The 20240-nt window shown below is 41.4% G+C and overlaps 1 long non-coding RNA gene across 1 annotated transcript in view; it reads left to right on the top strand.

Annotated features, from left to right (window-relative positions):
* Positions 1–2778: 2778 nt before the first annotated feature.
* Positions 2779–20240, top strand: part of LOC149524340 (uncharacterized) — a 366734-nt gene continuing 349272 nt past the window's right edge. The window contains exon 1 of the long non-coding RNA XR_016349564.1: positions 2779–2873. This is a non-coding gene — a long non-coding RNA (uncharacterized LOC149524340). The remainder of the gene's footprint in view (positions 2874–20240) is intronic.

Here is a 20240-nt window from a genome sequence, read left to right as displayed (position 1 = left end):
ACTATTTTATATGCCTCCAATATAGCTCCCTCTTAGTCATCTCTTTTCTAAACTGTACAATCCCAATAGTTTTAATTGCTTCCCCTATGAAGTCTGTTCTATATATCTAATCATTTTTGTCGTCTAATTCTAATACATTTTTTAGATGTGGTGACCAGATTTGTACACAGTATTGCATGTATGGGCATGGTATTTATATAGTGACATAATATTATTTAATGCCTTATTATTTCCCCTTTTTTTAATAGTGCCTAACATTGAGCAGATGTGCCTAACACTGAGCAGATTCAAAATGACTCCAGAATCTGTTTTCTATTCTGTGCCCTGAAGGCATGTGTTACATCCATTTTTCCTTTCTGGGCCATACAGGTACTATATGGCCTTTCTTCTGCCCTGGCTATGCTTGGTTCTGTCACTGTTCCTCATCCACTATGGAATTTGCTATAGCCAGAATGCTTAACAATTCTTGTTGTTCTACCCCAAGTCCTGTGGCTGTTACTGCAGTACAGCTCTTCATCTTCTCCAGGGTGTCCTCCTCCAAAACTTCTCAGAACTCTCCTCCTTCTCCAGCCTCTCCAAACCACTAACCCTCCTTAATGTTATTATCCTCCCCTGACCTGGTCACAGGAGTCCTCTCATTTACTGGGTGCAGGAACTAACTGTGATGGAGCAGGTTCACCAGGTAAGCCCTTCTGCCAACTCCCAGACTTGAGACATAAACCCTTTTTCCTCTGTCCTAACTCACTTGGGGTATCACAAACTGTTCTCAGTGCCTCTCTGTTGAATCCTTCAACTACTGCAATCCCTATTAATGTTTCCTGCTTCCTCCAACCCTCTTTTCTTCCATATCCTCCTTCTCTTTCTCTCTACTTGAATGAAGACCTTGCAAAAGACAGTCAGAGCATTCCTGCGGATATGTCTTCTCTAGTGCTTCAGTGTATTCACAGACTCTCCTGACTCAGTAGCATATTGTAACTTTCAGCTAAGTTTGATGGGGTCAGGGACCCAGCCTACTTACAATAGATTCTGCTAAGGAGAATGAGCCATGCAAGCTGCACCCAAGAGTTAAGAACCTCATTAACTGAAGAGTTGTTACATTGCTAGTAATTTGGATGCAGTGTTCCTTTGGTGATGGCAAAGGACCTGTCTCCAGAAAGGGGTCACTGGTCAAGAATACTTTTTCAATCAGGAGCTTGGATGGAGGAGACAAATAGACTTAGATCTATTTGTCTTAGGCTGAGAGAGTAAAGATTTACTTGCTCCCCCTTTTCTATCCCTTTTCACCTAGCTAGGTACTGTGGTGAAGTCTTGCTTATGTGCCATGTTTGATCTTTGGCTAACTAAAGTAGACTCCTTGAGGGACACTATTCACTATATAAAAGGCTCATTGAACTTACTGAAAGCCCTTTAGAGAATTGGTTGTTCCACAGGGGGCTGCCAGAGGGCATGCAGGGTAATGTGCTAGCCTTCATACAATGAGTCACTCCAGGGATGAGTGTCCTCTGTAACATCAACATCATTTGTTTGCTTTGGTTGGAGGATCAGACTCATATATTTGATGTGTTAATATTGTAACAGGGCCAAGTTTTGCTCTTAATCTGCTTAAAGCCCGTCTGTGTCTCTTAATTACACAAATGTAATATGTCATAGTCATAGCTCCATGGAGGGCTGACAAAACTATAAAGTGTATCTCACCGGCTGCTTTCACTCCACTGGAATCCAAGGCCAATACTGATATTTTTGCATGTATTTCAGTCACAGATTTTAGAAATGAAACTGGTCTATTAAAGTATTCAATGCTCTCATTGTCTCCTAGTTCTAGATTGTCTCCAACTGTGTATACTTTTTATTTTCAGTTTTAAGTTACTAAAATCTTCCAGTCAATGAAGCATTGCATCGCATTTAGAAAACTATCAGGTTTTGCCAATGGAGTGAACAAAAAGGGAATGCTGCCTAAATCTGGGAACAGTCACATTCACTGCAGGGTTATTTTCTATGAGTAGGATTTCCAAAAGCTCTTAACACAGATCTAACTTTGCTCCCACTGAAGTTTAATGGTAAAACTATCTTTGACTTCAATAGGAGCAGTTAAGTCAGTGTAGATAAAGCTTGAAAATCCTGTTGCACATGCATACTTGTCCCGTACACTTTAAGTGGTCAGACTTCTACCATTTTCCTCAGTGAGATTATTCCAGTTAGTTAGAATTCACTGGTAGAAATTTGGCCTGCAAGTCCACCTACATTTTTTCTTCATTTGTTTCTATTAGTAAGAAGTAGTATATAAACTGGTGCAATTCTGGAGTACCACCCCAAAAATTCCTTCTAATTGCTTCCAAATCCTTTGGTCCACATTGGAGGAGGTGAAATCTTCCCATTTTTGTAAGGAAGCAGCCTTTTGGTGACAATAGTTGCTGCACAGATTCATGGCCCTCTGTAAACCTATAAAATGGTTTGCCAGACTCAAAAATTGACTCTTTTTCCAGAAAAGCATAATCTCTTTCTCAAAAGGGAAGGAGAAGAAAACAACAAGCAAAGAAACAAAAAGTACTCAGTCAAAATTTCTTCTTATCTACATATGAAAAGTTTTTTTTCTGTCAGTTTTAAGATACAAGTGCCACAATAATAAAAATGTCCTCTTTTTGTTACATTGCGATTTCCTCTCCACTCCCCCATTGATGTGTCAAGTGGGAAGATTTTGTTTTTTAGCACAATACTGCTTGTCACTTATGTGCAATCTTCAACAGTCTATTTTAATGTCTTTTTTCTCCTTTTATCTTCTCCAGAAATGAATTTCTCTTTTGCAAGAATTCAAGATTGTTTAGTAATGTGGGAGCCAAACAAGCCAGCATACAATTGGATACTCTGAACATCATGTGAGTACTATGGGATTATTTTAATGATGATCATATATGAGTTTAGGCTAATGGTTTTGACTGGTTTCATCCAAAGAATTTATGGTGAGAGATTTAAAAAAAAAAAAAAAAAGCATTTGACTAAAAGCAGCAATCAAAACAATGTGAGAAATTCTTTCATAGTTCAGGCCTTTCTGTTGCATACACTGTAATTTTGACACATGGAGACTGCAAGCCATAAACCAATCCTTTTCTGGACCTCTGACAATGCTGTTGACTTGTCTGTCAACTGAAATATGTCTGTAAGGCCATAAATTTCTAGACACATGGGCATCAGTGGGATTTCTGTCTCTTCTAAGGGTGTTCTCTCTTAGTCTGCCTCATAAACATTAGAAGATGCAATAGATAACCTCAGCTCAGGGAGAATCCATGACAATGCAGTCCAGAATTTATGATGTCATAAAATGAAGCACTAGAGTAAATTACATATAGCCTGCCTGGACAAAGTCTAGATAGATCTCACTATTATTTCTCTTGCCCCAAAATAGCATCATCTTGACCTTTATGTACGTGGAATATTGCAACTATAGAGTGGCAGCCAGGGATGTTAACTTTGATTAAACTTTTCAACTCTGAAGGACCCTAAGTAATATTAATTACCTTCTAGGTTTAATGTACTAATACACCAGGGAAGGAAAAAAGGCCATTTATTCTAAGTCTCACTGCAATGTGCACTAAGCCTGGTCAATCTGGAATAGCAAAATCATCTTAGATAATACTGTTAGTGGATTTGTAATTCTTGTTTTTCTTTGGACTTCTCTGCTTTTAAAGTCCTTTCGGTTTAATAAAGATCCAGTGTAAAATTCTGATGGTAAACACTATTAGCTCTCTTTGAACACTGCAAAGTGTGTGTGTAGACTTCCATTTGAATTTTGAGTGATTGTTTGGTTCTACTGTGTTCATAGGCTTGTTTACCTCTCTGCTGTGCCTCTGTTCCCCAACATTTCCCATAAACATTTGTGAGAATAGGGTGTTGCTTACCCTAATACTTGGTGTAGCAGGGCAGCTGCCATGTACTGGCCCTTTAGGAGCCAAACCCCAGCCTGGAGCAGGCCCGGGGAGTTCAGCCCAGCTGGGCGGCATTGGCCAATTAAGGCCCAGCTGGGAGCTATAAAAGGGAAGGGCTGCTTCAGTAAAGGCAGTGTGAGCCTGGCTGCCGAGGGAGCAGAACGCTCCCTGGGGCTAGGGCAGGGCTAGAGAGCCAGGCTGGGCCAGGGCGCTCGGACAGCCAGCCTGCTAGGCCTGCTGGAAAGACACCAACCCCCGGAAGGGGGGCTCAGAGCGAGTGACTTGGGCACTGCCGGAGGGCAGTGTGGCGAAGAGAACGACGTGATCAGAGGATTCCAGAGGGGAAATGCCACGTGAGCGGAGGCCCGTGCGGGCGGAATGGACTGATTCCGGGGACAGATGACGGACCCCCGCTACGGTGGTGAGTGACCCCCTCACACTTGGGAATTAGATGTTTGTCATCTGAATACCTAAATTCTCTTGAAAGGAAAGGATTTTGTGCATAAGCAAAGAGATTCACTGTTGCTGTTCACTGCTTATTTTCTATTAGTTATTCTTTTGTTTAAAAAGCTCCAGTGTGGGAGTAGAAATTACACTGTAAGACTTAAGTAACCAGTTACTATTCCTAAATAGTGATTAGCCAAATTCTAGGGTGGGAAGACAACAGATATGGTTAAATATGTTCACAAACATGTTTCAAACAATTATGAACAGTAAATCAGTTCGTACAAATTGGTCCATTTGCAAATGGCTTATGGAAAGAAATAATAGCTAAATTCATTGATGTTCCTTTGCAACTAGTTATTCAACTAACTTCGTGGTATGCAAATTCAGCCCTTTAATTAGGAAATTGAAGATGTCTATAGTTTCATGATAAATGCAAGATTAGATTGCAGAGGAAAGCAAATATTTTCATGATTCTCATCAGTCTATCCAAAATGTTTCTGTTGTTCAATAATGTCTTCAAAAGATCAATGTTAATGTGGTTTAAGTTCAAAACATTCATTGTTTTGGACAGAAAACAGGTTTTTGAAATCTGGTATGTTCACTGGAAATTGTCCCTATAACATTTTTTTAAAAAGTTATCTTTTAAAAAACATACTGCAGTGCTGATGTCTCACACTTGATACGCTCTTGCACTTGGATGAGTGAAACTGATTAGAGAGCAATTAAAAAAAACCACCCTATTGACTACGTGTTATTGGGGTGGTGGCTTGAACAAGAAGCTTCTTGATCCTCTTGCATAGCCGTATGCTGTAGCAATCCATTCATCCTTTGCCCTCTGGTCTGCACAGGGTTTATTTTCTCCCACTGCCCATTGAGGAGCAAGAGAATAAGAACAATGCAGAGATAAAGAGGGGCCTGACCCACCTCTGCATCAGCATACACAGCAGAGCCAGGGCAACAGTGACAGCATGCATAATGGGTGGAGCAGATTGCTCACTCCCTATGTGCAAATTTCTGCCTCAGGCAGCGCATGTAGATGTACTGGTGGTAGCTTTAATCCTGCTAAAGTGATTAAAAATAGACATAAGAATGCACTTAGGTTTCAGCATAGGTTGACAAGCATGTGTGTGTCCAGAGGGGTCAGGCAGGATTCTGCAGTCTAGGCTGAAGTCTTTGTCCCCATGCAGGTCCCCTCACTACCAGCTGGGAGATACTTGTTGCTCTGTCCTAGGCAGGGAGCTGCTGCTGCTGTAGCTAATGGAGAAGTGTACCTCCCTCAGCTAGGCAGCTCTCTGTGCAGCAGCAGTGGGCAGGGCTCATTAAGCAGCTTAGAGGGAACCTGTGGATACTATGTAGACAAACTGTAAGTAATGTCCAAAAAAATGAACAAGATAATTAAACATACACCAGTGTTGGGATTTTCAACAACACTCCGCATTGACTTGACGTTATTCACAATTCAATAAACGTGAAACTTCCAAGTGGCCTAACCCTGCTGCCATTGAATGTTTTAAAAAGTCTTTCACTTTTAATAATGTGGGTGGTAATAGCAGGAACCTGTGTAAGAAATGGCTTCAAATGGTTTTTTTTATGTTGACAGACTCATTTAAAATTAAATGCATGGGGGGGAGGGCAGAAGTAATAGTGAGGGGTGTCTCGTAAGAGAAATGGATTCTAATTAAAAACATTACATTCTGTATTGGTACATGATGCGCTGCTATTCATGATTTAATTTAAAATGGACACGACACAAAGCACAGAAATGAGCAACAATATGTTTAAAAGGACACATGCAAAAATAATCTCTGTTTACCAAGGCTCCAGCTTGCATGCGAAAATACAATTTAGCTGTGATGATAGAAATTACACTTCAATCAATATGCTCTTTGCTATTAATCCATTTTTTCCCTTTACTCTGAAGAGGCCTTAATAATATGTTAGACAAATCATACTGTTTAAAAAGTAATTTGAAATAAAAGTGCCTTTGAATTCTTGCAATTCTGACATGAATTTTGTAGGAATAATAATATGTTCTCTTGCTGTTAATGTATGGATTCAAAATTGTATATGTGCATTAACATACTTTTTTTTTGGGTCTGGTTATTATAAGCAATTGTTGCTGAAGAGACAGAGTGAAACACTTCATACATTTTCTAAATATCAGAGATGTATCCAAGAAGCTAAGGTTCTGGATATGAACTGCTCCAAAATCAGGGATTGTAGGGAATTGCTTTTCTTTGGAGTGAGAAGATATTCAAGGAGTTTGAAACAGGTTGAACCTCCAAAATCCGAGATTCTCTGGTCCAGCAACATCCTTGGTCTGGCAGGACCACAGATGTTGCTGGATCAGAGAACTCGGGTGCCCGGGAGTGTGAACCCTGCCCCTGGGGAGCCCGGGTCAGGTTGTGGAGAAGTGGGAGCAGCAAGCTCCATCCCCAGTAGGGATCCCCGGTTGAGTGGGGGAGAAACGGGGTCATACAGGTTGAGAAGCTCTGTCCCTGGGGAGTCCTGGCCAGGCAGAGCACCAGCAGGACTGGTGAGCAGCAAAAGTGGGTCAGTCGGCAAGACCTTTTCCTGGGTATCCCTGGGGTGTAAGGCAGAAGCAGGACAGCCAGCAAGCCCCATCCCCAGAGGTCCCCAGTCGGGTGGAAAAGTGGAATAGCAGTGGCTGGGGACTTCCATAATGGAGAGCACTAGCAAGCTGGAGCCCAAGTCCAAGCCCTGAAGCTGGAGCCCAGTGGCAGTGAGGTAAGAACTGAGCCAATTGCAGGGTGGGAGAGCATCCTGGGATGCTGGTGGTGGGGCACCTTCCCTCCTCCGGCAAATTCCCTCATTCAGGATGGGTCAGGTCCTAAGGGTGCTGCACAAGGGAGATCCAACCTCTGCAACTGTAAATTATCCCAAAATTCCAGTGTGTTCAGATCCCAGGAACTTTCTTCATATAAATAAAAACCAAAGAATCCTACCTCATTTATAGATTCATTACTGAGGGAGGAAAAGATGCCATGATTTTGTATGATTCCTGCAGTGACTTGTGACTTCCAGCTGACATTTTGTGTTATGATTCATCTAGCAGCAACAGAATCACACAGCAATTCCCACAGAGAGTTTACTTTGCCTGTCTTTTGTTTCTTATTTTCTTTAATTTTCACTCAGACTGAATCTATATTTGTGGCTGTTACCATTTTACCACAGGGTTGCAGTTTGCATCCAGCCATCTCCAAGTGCTATATAAACACTTACTCTTCTCATCCGGTAGATATTTGAGTTATTTTCCATAACCTTCTGCCTATAAATCCAGATGTCTTGTTAACCTCAAATCCAACTGTAAAAATTGTTTGTGAGAGAGAGGGAAACTGGGAGTTGGGGTAGTGAACAAACGTAAAGTGTTCTCAAAAATAGCCATTGCTTGAAGCTGGGTTTAGAATATTAGAATAAGTCCTGAGGAAATGGAATGTGATTAGGTGATGTAGGAATAGCACAAGCATTTGATAAATATATTGAAGCATGCAATTGATTGCATGGGCACATACTTTCCTCAGTTGATCTAAATGAGTCTACCTCCATAAACGGGGTGGATGGGTGTGTATCGTGTATATGTATCTATATCTAGATAGTCATAACTAAATATCTATATCTAGAGAGTGGTCTGAATTAAAATAGGAACTAAGTGAAATGTCATACAATTTCCACCCAAATATAATGGAATTAAGTGGCTTGGGTAGTTCAGATAAACACTCCAGTTTTAGAGGCTTATCACAATGCAAACTCAAACTCTCATGAGATTTGCCAATGTTTGCAACAGTAAACTCCACATTTGTAGGTGTTTGTGCTTCTGAATTCCTGGCCAGTCCTGCCATTAGCTTCGACTTAAGCTGTAACTTCTGTCAAACACTGTAAAGACCAATATAGCTGTTGCCACACAACAGACATTTGAGATTAATCAAACCAGCTATGTGGTTTCAGACATTCTTGCTGTTGCACACAAAGAACCTGACAATGGATCACTTCCATTTGCTGAAATGTGTCTAAACTAATCTGGAAAAGAGAATCAGAGAGCTGCCACAAGCTGTCTCAGGGCAAGAATAGTGAAATACTTCAAATATCTCCTTGGTTAAGACTGAAAGTAGCTGATCTCAACATAGTTTCTTTTTACTCTGCAGCAAAATATTTTAGTCGGGATTCTGAGTTTCAGTTTGAGTGAACCAAGTATCAAAGCAGTCATAGAAGGCATTTCTACATTCAGCATTTTTAAGCATATGGGACTGAATGAACTATATGAAGAAAGAAAGCGGACCTGGCCAGAAACCAAGAATTCCATTCTGTGGAAAATGTTGAGGTTTCACTGAGTATTTCAGTCAAGTCTGTCTCTAGTCACTATCCAGACTATCTGGCAGAATACGTGGGAAGTGCTCCTGGAAGGCATTAAGAGTTTGAATGAGTAGATATTGGCTGCCAGCTACAGGATCTCTTGTCTGGAACCTACAGGAAGGGCTTGGGTTCCCCACACACCAAGGAAGGGGATAGAAAACTTTCTCTGAAGGGATGCAAAGTCCATGGAGCCCAGAAACCAATGGAAAATTTGCTGTAAGGTCATTGAACTATAGTTGGGTTGGACTCTGGTACTCCAGAAGGGGTGGACTAACATGTGACTTGGCTGAAGGGCCAAGTTGCAGGAAGAGAAATCATAGTAGTGATAGAGCAGCCAAAAGTCGGAGAAGCAGCCAAAAGTCGGAGAAGCAGTGTGAGGATACGGTTGCTATGCTATGCCTGACCATGAAGTGGCTCTCCTGCAGTGACTAGACCCAAAATGGTACTGTACCTACATCAGTTAGGTCAATGCTAAATATAAGATCTAAACCTAGGAATCCTGCTTCACTGCTCTACAGGATCAATGCTCTCCAAATGCCTGATTTTTATATAGGCTTTGGATGCTCTCCAAGATCTTTTAGAAAAATACACAGAATTTTGAAAGTTGAAAATATTGTATAGAACATAAAGGCTAGCCATAATAAAATACACATTTTACTAACATTAGTTGATTTAAGGTGATGTTTATGTGTCTTTGATTGCAAGAAGTTTGGTCAGAAATTGAAATGAATCCTAGATTAATAAAGCATCTTGCTAGGACCAGAAGTTTATCTTTTGTGTAAATCAACAGAGCTCCAATCACTTCCATGGAACTCGGCTAATTTACATCCACCTTGGGTCTGTTCCTAAACATTATTCCTTTTTGTAGGGAACCTTGCTGGGAACTGAGAGAACTCTCTGCTCCATTTAGTACATGCAGTGATGATGCACCATCTTAATGCTATAAAGCATAGCACTAGATTTGTGGTCTATGATAGAAGTTAGGTCCTGCTGTGATTCATCACAATAAACTCTCATGAATAGCACTGTCCAAAGCTGTGTGTTCATTTCAGCTGTGGGAATTGAAAGAGAAGAGTACCTGAATACAAAAGTGGCTAAGAGCAGTTTTTCACTGTTGGAGACCAGCCACGAGTGCAGGAGAAAGAAGTTTGCGCTGCCATTCACTCCCTGATTCATGTGCTCCAGGGCTATGGGTGTTGCATTGGATTCAGGTTTATATCATGCTGCAAATCATGATGTTTGTGTCTGGTTCTAGAGTCAGAATGCCTGGTGTTCTCCTATCCAGTGTTTGCATCTCATTATAACACAATTATAAGGACATGGTCTAGACTAAGTAAGTGGCTTTGGGTTCTGGTCTCAAACCTTTCATCAACACACGGTGTGACCTTGGCTAAATCCATTGTCATAATTTTCAAGCACATAAAAGGTGGGTAATGACATTTAATACATCTAGAACTGAAATGTTCGACTGTGAATGCTTGCTATTACTATTTGCTTTATGATTAAATGGACAGAATGGTAGGGAAGGGAAAAATGTTTTGTCTGAAAACAAAACACCAACTTTTCTCTCTTCCCCATTCACTATAATACCATTCAAAGCCACCTACCATGTTTCAACTTCCATTTCTCAAATTAAAACTTTCAGCTAGTATAGCCAGCAGGTCCAAATTTCCTGCAAAAAGCTCTGCCTACCTACAAATCCAGGAGTGCTGTGCTTTTGCAATTATCAGTCTGCGGAGTGTTGTGAATGGGCACACACACGGAGGGCAGACATAGACAAACTTCTTTCTGGCTATGCCATATTTTTTATTAGCTAACTTAATTCCCAATGTCCTTATAACATGTTTGGGATCTAAAAATACTATAAAATAGATTTAGGTGCAGTACTTAATTCCTGCTGATATGAGGTATTCCTCCTCTTTCCTCTACACAAACTCTCTTACTTTTGGATATGATGTTTTGGTGTGACTTCACAGTCCTTTAACCTGATATCTGAATAGTCCACAATGTGCAGTATCCTCAACTTCCAATAGACACATCCAGGAGGCTCACAAACATATGGAATAAAGCACCTGAGAAAGTTCACCTAGTCAAATTATATGGTGGATTGACCACTCTGTAGTTTAAGATGCTAGGTGGTACAACCACAACAGACAATACTATGTTTGCACTGCTTATGTTTTACTTCATCAAAATAAATGTCTGAAAAATAGAATCTTGAAAACTATTATGAATTTTTTTCAAATGCCACATGTATGCTTTCTAGTTTTTTAGCATTTGAACCTGGTGCCATTTTCTTTGTTGGTGCATGTGATCACAGTTGGAGTAAGACATTTCAAAATATAATTTTATTCATCAAACACCAGCAGTAGGCTGGGCACTTTTCAAACAATTGACACTTTATGGTTCCTACCCAGGGGCTTGTGTCATGGTCTGTGTGTTTCTGTCCAAATTGCTCAACTGGCTGTTATCCACGCTGGAGCAGAAGAATTGACTGTGGTCAGGTGAAGTAAGCAACATTTTGTACAGGTTCATGTCCTTTCAGAGCACATGATGTAACATTTAGGGTCTGATTTCCTCTCCACCATCCCTGCCTTTAGTCTCTGCTGAAGATCACATATCACCTTGTGCTGTTCATAGTGTGAACTGCTGTTATTATGTCAAATGAAGTCACAGAATGTTCTGGTTTAAAGGTCCAAGGCTGGACAAGGCTGCTTCCTGAACCTTCTTACTGTTTCCGACAGCCAAATGCATCAGCTTATCCCCTGTTCAGTTCTCCAGGAAAAAGAGAGCTGTGTAGCTGCTCTGAGCATTTGCTTGTATGCAGTGTATGAGGAACAACTTCAAATCTAATAATGTTCATGTTCAGTCTCATCTGTAAAGTGCCTTATCATGTGAACAACATCCCAAGGCGCTGAACACTTTGAAAGGGATTATACATGAGCTCAGCTAACTGCAGTATTAAAAAGAGAAAGTCTTCATCTTCCCTTTAAAACACTGTAGCAAGTGAACATCACTGACTGAGGAGATGAAGTTGCTTTGTAGATAAAAAGGGGCAAGCTGTGCAAAAAAGCCTCATTTACCAGAAGAACAATAGTAGTAAAGCTTTGAAATAACAAGTGACTGAGAACCCAAGAGAACTCTAGCTGACATAAGGGTAGAGGAGGGGGTAGGAAGCCTGTGAAATAGGACAATGCGAGGTTAATGGAAGGAATTATGGGTAAGAATTAACATTATACAATAAATATTTTGACAAACTGGCACTGTAGCTCATCCAAAAATGAATGTACCACAAAAATGAAATGAGCATATGATGGATTATTGAGCAGGAGTGCATCTTATGCTGGAGGTGCAAAGCTAGATCCATTTAGAAGGACGTTCTAAACATTTCCTGAGCTGACAGAAATAAAACAAGAGGTAGAGAACAGTTTGCACTAAAACACAGTACGAACAATATTGTAAGAGAGGGGAGCTGGGTCCCCAGGGTGAGACTTGTGGAAGGATGATCTTTTACCCAGCGGACAGGACATTGATTTTCAAAATCAGCAGGGCTGAGCAAGACTGCGATTTCGTTCCCCCTGCCCCCACTTAAGTTTGTTGATATAAGAGTTTTTCACAGGACAAAGTGTCTTGTTTTTTTTTTTTTTTTTTTTTGGAAATGGGGTCTGGGTGGTCATAGGCCCAGGCCTGGCTGCTGAAGAGACCAGAAAGTCAAGTGCAGTCATTCTGACTTTCTTGGGTGAGGGGGTTTTATTTTTATTTTTTGCTTTTTCACCATTGGGTACCATTGTTAGGGTTTTTGCATGGCTCCCGAATGAAACAAAGTGGATATTTTTAGTGAAGAAGATAAAAATTCCAATAAAATTTCCTGGCTTTTCTTTTTATCATGAAGAAAGTCAACTATTTATCCCAAGAAATGCCACTGAAAACTAGAAAACATGATCTTCAAAATAGGAAACTAGGGTCCAGATAAGGTTTTAGACATCATGCTTTCATTTTTGGAAAGCAAATATGTAAAAAGGTGTGCATACTGTTTTATTTTTGTTTTTCTTTTAGTGTTAATTTTTAAGATATATTTGGTTCAATTTTATTAACTGATTTTATGAGAAAAAGAAGTATTTTGAATCCATGGTTATGATTTCCCTCTTTGAATTAAATAATAAAATAAAAATTGGCCTTCCAAATGCTTGCACCTCCCAGATTTCTTCAAGAGTTTTTGAACTTGACAAATAAAATACAAGGTACTTTTTGGCATGTACTTTAAATCCCAGATAAAGCAAGTATTTGAAGGAGTTTTTTAAAATAATAGATTTGACTAGTTTGAACTTAATTTCTGAAATAAGAATTAATTAAATGCAAATGGTCATTAAAGTTGAAAATTAGCAATGGATGTTAGAATCAGAAGAAAATATTTGTTGATGATGGAAAAGTAAAGTAGCAAAAGGAATTAAATTTAGGAAAGCAGGAGGCTCGTTGGGCCCAACAGTCAACTTGTTTTATGAAGCTCTTATTGTTGTCTATGACATTTGACCATGATACCATCATCTGGGTTTCACTTACTATTCCATTGATTAGGCTATTGGTATAAAAAAAGCAATGGAGAGGGCAACACTAGTTAAAACAGGAATGAAATTAGAATTTTTGTCCAATACTTGTTGTACTATTTACTTGCTGTATGACTAAGTTCTACTAATATATTATCCTTTTATAAAAATGATATAGTTATATAAATGTTGCAGAGCTGTCGTGAAATGATTGCATTTCCAAGATTAAAGGTGATACAGTATATCTGTGCAAAGTACTGTTTTTGTTACTGGCTGACATGTACCCACAGCATTCTATTAGGCAGAGTTGAATTGCTCAACTGTGTACCATATATTGTGTGTTTAACTCAAAAATTAGAGGCCTATGCTTTCAAAGTAGGAAGAACATTTTTGTGTGTCATCTCTGAGAGTATCTAGATAACCATTGTGACAGATATTCCCACCCCATGAAGTAACTTTTGGTTAAGCGTACACTATTAGCAGTCTCAGAGGGGTAGGTGTGTTAGTCGGTATCTGCAAAAAACAATAAGGATAGGGAAGAAAAACATCAACAGCACAGGAAATGAGCAGATTTTGATAGCTCTTCAGGGTCCCTGAGTCAAACCCACTGTATCAGGCAGGTTTGAGTTCTCCTGCCAGCTGCTTGTATAATGACAGTCCATAAGCAGGGCTGAAACTGACCAGAGGAGGCATTTTACAGCGGTGCTGTTGAACTTAGAAACCCAAGAAAGGGTGAAGGACCAAGTTACCAGGAGAGACTATTGCAAAAAGCAGAAGGGGGCACCCAATGCTACGTGACACTTTCAAAAATCTAAATCTAGACCCAAAGAGATGCACTTACAATGAGTGAGAACCCCATAACAGGGGCTATCGGCACATCTACACTGGAGGGCAAAAGTCTTAACTTCAGCTACGTCAATGGCATAACTGAAATCGAAATAGCTTAACTTAACTTTTGGCATCAGGTACATCTACACAGCAAGAAGTCGAAGGAAGAACACTTTTCCTTTGACTTCCCTTACTCCTTGTGGGTATGTCTACACTACCCTGCTAGTTTGAACTAGAGGGGTAATGTAGGCATACCACACTTGCAAATGAAGCCCGGGAAATTCAAATCCCAGGCTTCATTTGCAAGTGCGGTATGCCTACATTACCCTCCTAGTTCGAACTAGGAGGGTAGTGTAGACATACCCTGTGAGATTTTGGTTACAGGAATCGGAATAAGACCTCCATCTCAAAATTATTTTGACATAATGGTTTGCTGTGTAGACACACACTTTATTTCGAAATAATGTCAGTTATTCAGAAATAACAATTCTATGTAGATGCACCATAGAAGACTGGTGACTTCTGGCAAGATTTTAACCTGTCTATGGGATATAATTCATCATAGTATTTTTCTGAAATATGTTTTACTTTACAAACAGATTTATTTGCTTAGAAATGGGTGTTTCTCTTGATGTCAAAATGAGGTACAGGCAGAGTGGCTTGCCAGGTATATCACAGTAGAAAGCAAGAAACTGCACAGCCTTACAATTCTTGGTCAGGAGGGAAACAGATACAGACCTCTGTTCAAAATTGGTGACAGTGGGGAGCTGGAAACCTTAAGTGGTTCCTTTGAGGCACCATGATGAGGGAATATAAAGGTGCAGTTACCCTGAAATGGTAACAACTAGAGCATGCGACCTAGTTATGATATTCATGAATTAAGACCTGGAATGGTTCCCTGCCAACATTTTAGACTTGGAATGGCTCGAGCAACAATGAGATGCATATCTATGGTATGTTACAATAATTCATTAATATATGTTGTTAATAACAGCCCTATTACCTTTGCATGTACTCAGTCACCTTTACATCATGTCAACCAGGGACACAGTATTTGAATGAACTGTGTCTAACAGTGGGGAAAAAATGCTTGACATGTCAGATATGTTGTGTATAAAATATTCTAAGCCAAGAAGGAAAAGTGGCATGTTCCATTCTAGAGATGGGTTAATACAACCAGAGGTTTTTGCAGGAATAGCAATTAATGGCAGGACTCAGGAGACTGTTTTCTCAGTTTCCTAATTGAAAGCATGTTTGATTTTTTGCTTTTTGTGTTTGTTTTTTTTAACGAACAGGCTCAATACTTAGGAGAAAATATGCAAAAATTGTTTTGCAGCTCATCTCCATTTAGCATTTTAATACCTCACAAATACTGCATTTGCTGGGGTTTTTGTATTTATAGTTATTTATCATATATTTAATCAGGTGAGAGAGATTTGATATCCAAAAACAAATAACTGTTCTGTACTGAATTTCCAATGGTGGTACAAAATGGGTTCAGGCATTAACATCACAAGCTTGTTGTACCAGCAGCACCGAGACTGTATCCAACCTTGTTCAATGGAAACCACCTGCAACCCTGACCCCAATATATACTTCTGCAGGTTATGGACTGAAGGTTCAACTGCTAATACTGACACTGCTGTTGGTATCAACTTAGCCACCAACATCAACAAAGCCACTGATTCCGACAACTCTGCTTCATTCTACCAAAGCGGGAACAGTACCTTCTTGGAGTCAGAGATCTACAGCTGAGGTTCCACCATCTTCATTTTTGAACCCCTCAAACAGAGACATCAGTTGTCAACTGGTTCCTGGGATGACATGAGAAACACCTTCAGGATCCTTTTATCCTCATTATGCTAGACCTTCTGGAATTCTTTTCTCTCACAAGGACACCAACTATATGTATTACTTCATACAAGAGGATCTGCTAAGACCGGGATGGGGAACTTGCCTGGATCCGGCCCCCCAAGGCTCAGCACTGCTGGTGCTTCGGCTCCTCCCCCCCCATCCACCTGAAGAGTTGGAGCACACAATCTACTAGCCTGATTCCCTCCCTCCAGACTCTGATGTGTGAGGGGAATGTGGAGAGTGTCTTTCTCCTTCTCAGTCAGGGGCTTCTCACTTAGCTTCTCACTTGTGTGCAGTCCCCAATTTGATTTTTCTGGAGGCCAGCAGCTCCCAATCCAAAAAAGGTTCCCCGCCTGGGTTCCCGCTAAGGTACACGCCAAGAATGTGACTCTCATGCACTTTCTTAGAAGAGCTGTGCACAGGCTTCTCAGCTGCTCCAGGGCAGGCAGCATGGCAGGTGATGAGCATCTGAGCAGCCACAATGCAGTCCTGTCCCTAGCTTCAGCCCTTACCCGGGTGGCTGCCAGAGCTGGACCATAGGTCATGGTACTAAAAATAGCACCATGGCCTTGGCCCAAGATCAGCTATACCATGGCCCCGGATCTAGTCCTGGCACATAGGTCAACTGCTTGCCATATGGCAGCACCTTGTATGTCAGGATTGGAGTCAGGGTCGTGGTGCTATTTTTAGTACCATGCTCCCAGCCCCAGGAGTTGCCAGGCAAGTCCCACCTCAGCTGCTCCCAGGGTGGGGCCACATGGTAGGCAGTTGCCCCACATGCTGGGACTGGAGCCAGGACCACCCATGGTACTATTTTTAGTACTACAGTCCAGACCTAGAAGCTGCTGGGGCTAGAGCTGCATGGCAACTTCTGGGGCCAGGACAACAGTACTAAAAATAGCACCATGGTCCTGGCCCCATCCTCTGCAAACTGGGCAGCTGCCCACCACATCGAAGGCAGAAGGTGAGGGAAGGGATGGGGGAGAACTAAGGGAAAGGTTGGGGGTTGTGCTGTGGTGAGAGGAGGGGTTCAACAGAAGAAAAGAAAGGGGAAGGCACCAAGAGGCTGGGTGGAGGAGAGACAAATGCTAGTGGTCAAGAGGAGACAATGAGGGGGAAGGACAGGAGGGGGAGGGGAGGAAAGGTGTCAGTGAAGATGGGAGAAGAAAGGGGACAGGTTGATGTTGGAAAAGGAAAGGGGATTGTGGGGATGAAGCAGAAGAGCAGACACTGGGAGATATTATGGGGGCAAGAGGAAGGAATAGGAGAGGGTAGGAGTGGCTCCTGGGAGAAGAGGGCTGAAAGGAGAGGTGGGCTTGAGGAAAGGAGGGGATGGAGTAAGTCGTTTGTGAGTTTGCAGAGGGGCATGAGGAGAACTGGAGCAGAAGGTGGTGAGGAAAGAGGGGAGGCACCAGGAGGGAAGAGGGGTAAGGCAGGTGCTAGGGGGATTGTGCTTTATCGAATTCATAATACAGACATGTTCAACTGGAGGCTTTGCAACTAAGTACTTGGAGTTAGTGATCACACAGTTGTCTGTAGCTAAGAATTACCCAGGGAAATTGTTGCATAATGTATAGAAATGTTACTCAATATCTATTCTGAATAAAAGAGGACTATGAAAGTCCTTGCCCTACAAGGACTTTTATCAGTTCTTGTTTCTATATGTACAAAAAGGCAGAGAAAATATTTTTCTCTCAATACTTCGGATGACTTTGTTAGAAGACATAAAATGAAGTAAATACCATAATACATCACCCTTCTAAGCTGTTATTTTAAATAGATTGTTTTTAAGTAAATTATTTAAGAACCAGATCCAAAGTCCAATGAAGTTAATGAAAAGATTCCCATTGACATCAAGGAGTGTCAGAATAGGCCTCAAATGTCCTTTGTTTTCTTGTCTGCTTGATTTTTTTTTGTGTGTGACATTTAAAACTGCAAGAAATTCATTAAACCCGTCCGGCATGTGCTTAGCTTTACACAAATTCCTTTGATAACCTTTCCATGCACATACACAATTCTTTTCTTTGAGGAAAAATAAGAACTCTTGTAGCTGAGTTGATCACTTGGATGATACAATCAAGTACCTTCGCACTCTGGCACAAAGCAAAGAATATTGTCACCTTTCTTATAAATTATTTTTATTAATAGACATTCAAGCTTTGAAGAATGCTTATGAGTGGATCAAATCAGACAAGGGAAATCTGCACTTGATTCATCAGAGCTTTAGCTCCAATTTATATGTCCTGTGTTCAGAACAAGTATTCCATGTAACTGCTTTTTCTAAGTCTGCTATTTATCTGTAATAAAAAAAGCTGTTTAGAATTATACTGGATTGACTTCACCTCTGACCCAAAATAAAGTATAGCCCTGGGACACAATGTGAATGGGTAGAAATATTCAATAAGCTGTTGTCTAGGCGTGCGTGGAGAGTGTATACTACATACGCTCAGAAAGGCCAATTAAACACAGTTCCGTGAAAGGAGAGCCAGATTTAATTGAGGAGGAAGCCCTGGTAGGGGTCTGATAGAGGTCTATAAACAGAAGAAGCTGGCTACTGAAAACCTTTCAGTATTAATTTTTTTATTTGACTTAATAGTAAATAAACAGTTGAAGTCTCGCACCTAGTTAATTATCCCTTGTTTTAGTATATTTTTTTCTGTAACATTTAAAAAATATTTTTAATATATTTGTTAATAACTTGGGTGCCACAGTGGCACCCATCTGAACAAATATAAAATAACCTCAATATTGATACACAAAACAAAACTCACTCGGCTCATGGATGGAAAATCTTAGCGGGAACGCTGTTCCCCACCCCGTACTAAGAGGACAGTAAGCACTACTCAGGTTTTCTTTCTTCAGTTCAACCCTTTAAAAGATTTGCAGTGATGGCATTGTCATCTAATGAGTCTTCTTTCTAGCAAAGGAGTCCTTTCCTTTACAAGAACTCATAATTGCCACTAATCTGGTTTTGTTTTCTATGTCCAGGTGCCTGGTTTTTCACAAGAAAGTCTGGTGAAAATGGGAGCCTGGCAGCGTATGGTCAGATCTACTGACTGGACACCAAAAGCCTGGTTACCTTGGGCCGGGGGAGGCACACTGGGTCATTAACTTTCACCAGCTCCTGCTCAGCCAGGGCTGTTTCCTACTTGCAGGCAGACTCCTTGTCAGGCTATATCATCTCATTCCCAGCCAGGATGGTGGGGAGAGAGATTGAGATGATTGAACAGGAGGATAGGAGAGAGGAGCAAGCAGAGGGGCAGGGTTTTGGAGAAAAGAGGTACACCAGGGGACAGGGCCTCACAGGAAGGTTCAGGGCAGGATCTCTCAGGTCTGGTTACCAGCAATTAGAAGGGAGCCAGCCCTGCAGAATGTCTGCCCATCACTGTACCTCTCAGATCAGAGCAAATAGAGGTATGGTTAAGGCAGGCATGGGGAGCTTCCAGTTGACTGCTTCATTCCATCTAGTCCATGACAAGTCTTTGAGCCATAGTCCAGAAGCTTCAAGCCTCAGTGTCCCTCCATGCAGCTGGAGCTGAAATTGCTGCTCCACCTAAAGCAACAGGGACATGTGGCTGAGTCAGCAATCAGGAAGCTCCATGTGCTGCCCTAGCCCCAACCACCGATTCCACAGCTTCCATTGGCCAGGAACAGCAGTGGGAGCTGTGGGAGCAGTGCATGCAGGCAGGGGCAGCATGCAATGCACACAGCTGCCTGGCTGTGCCTCCAACCAAAACACGTTGACTGCTTCCAGCAGCAGCTTGGAGCCAGGGCAGGCAGGAAGAAAGTCTTAGTCATTCTGCACCACTGATGACAGTTGCCTGAGTTAAGTGCTACCCAGTCAGAGTCTGGACCCTGAGCCTCCCCCTGGCCATATCCCTACCACAGCCCTAAGATAACTCCCACACTCTAAGCCTCTTGGTCCACTCTCACAGGCCAGAGCCCCCTCCTGCACACTGAACCCCTCATTTCTGGCCCAGCCTGTCTGAAGGACTGGGCCATGAGCACCATCTCAGTGAGGGGGGGAAGCCCTAAGCCTTCGTGTCTTCTCAGTAGTGCTTCATGTAGCCCCTGACCATTTTTTTTCCTGTGGGTCAATGACCTTGGTAGAAAAAGGTTCTTCTACCCTGGCCTAAGGCATGAATACTGTTACAGAACCAAATGTGCATGGGTGTGTGTAGAACCTAAAATGGAGCACCCATAGGGGGAAAAACCTCTTAAACTGTAATTACTATGAAGGTAAATTAACCTCTCCTTGCCCACAGAATTACAGTAA

The sequence above is a fragment of the Pelodiscus sinensis genome, chromosome 5 (genome assembly GCF_052426305.1).
Source record: "Pelodiscus sinensis isolate ZL-2025 chromosome 5, ASM5242630v1, whole genome shotgun sequence".
Taxonomy (NCBI): domain Eukaryota; kingdom Metazoa; phylum Chordata; order Testudines; family Trionychidae; genus Pelodiscus; species Pelodiscus sinensis.
Note: the sequence above shows the minus strand (reverse complement) of the source record. Positions and strands in the feature narration are given on the sequence as shown.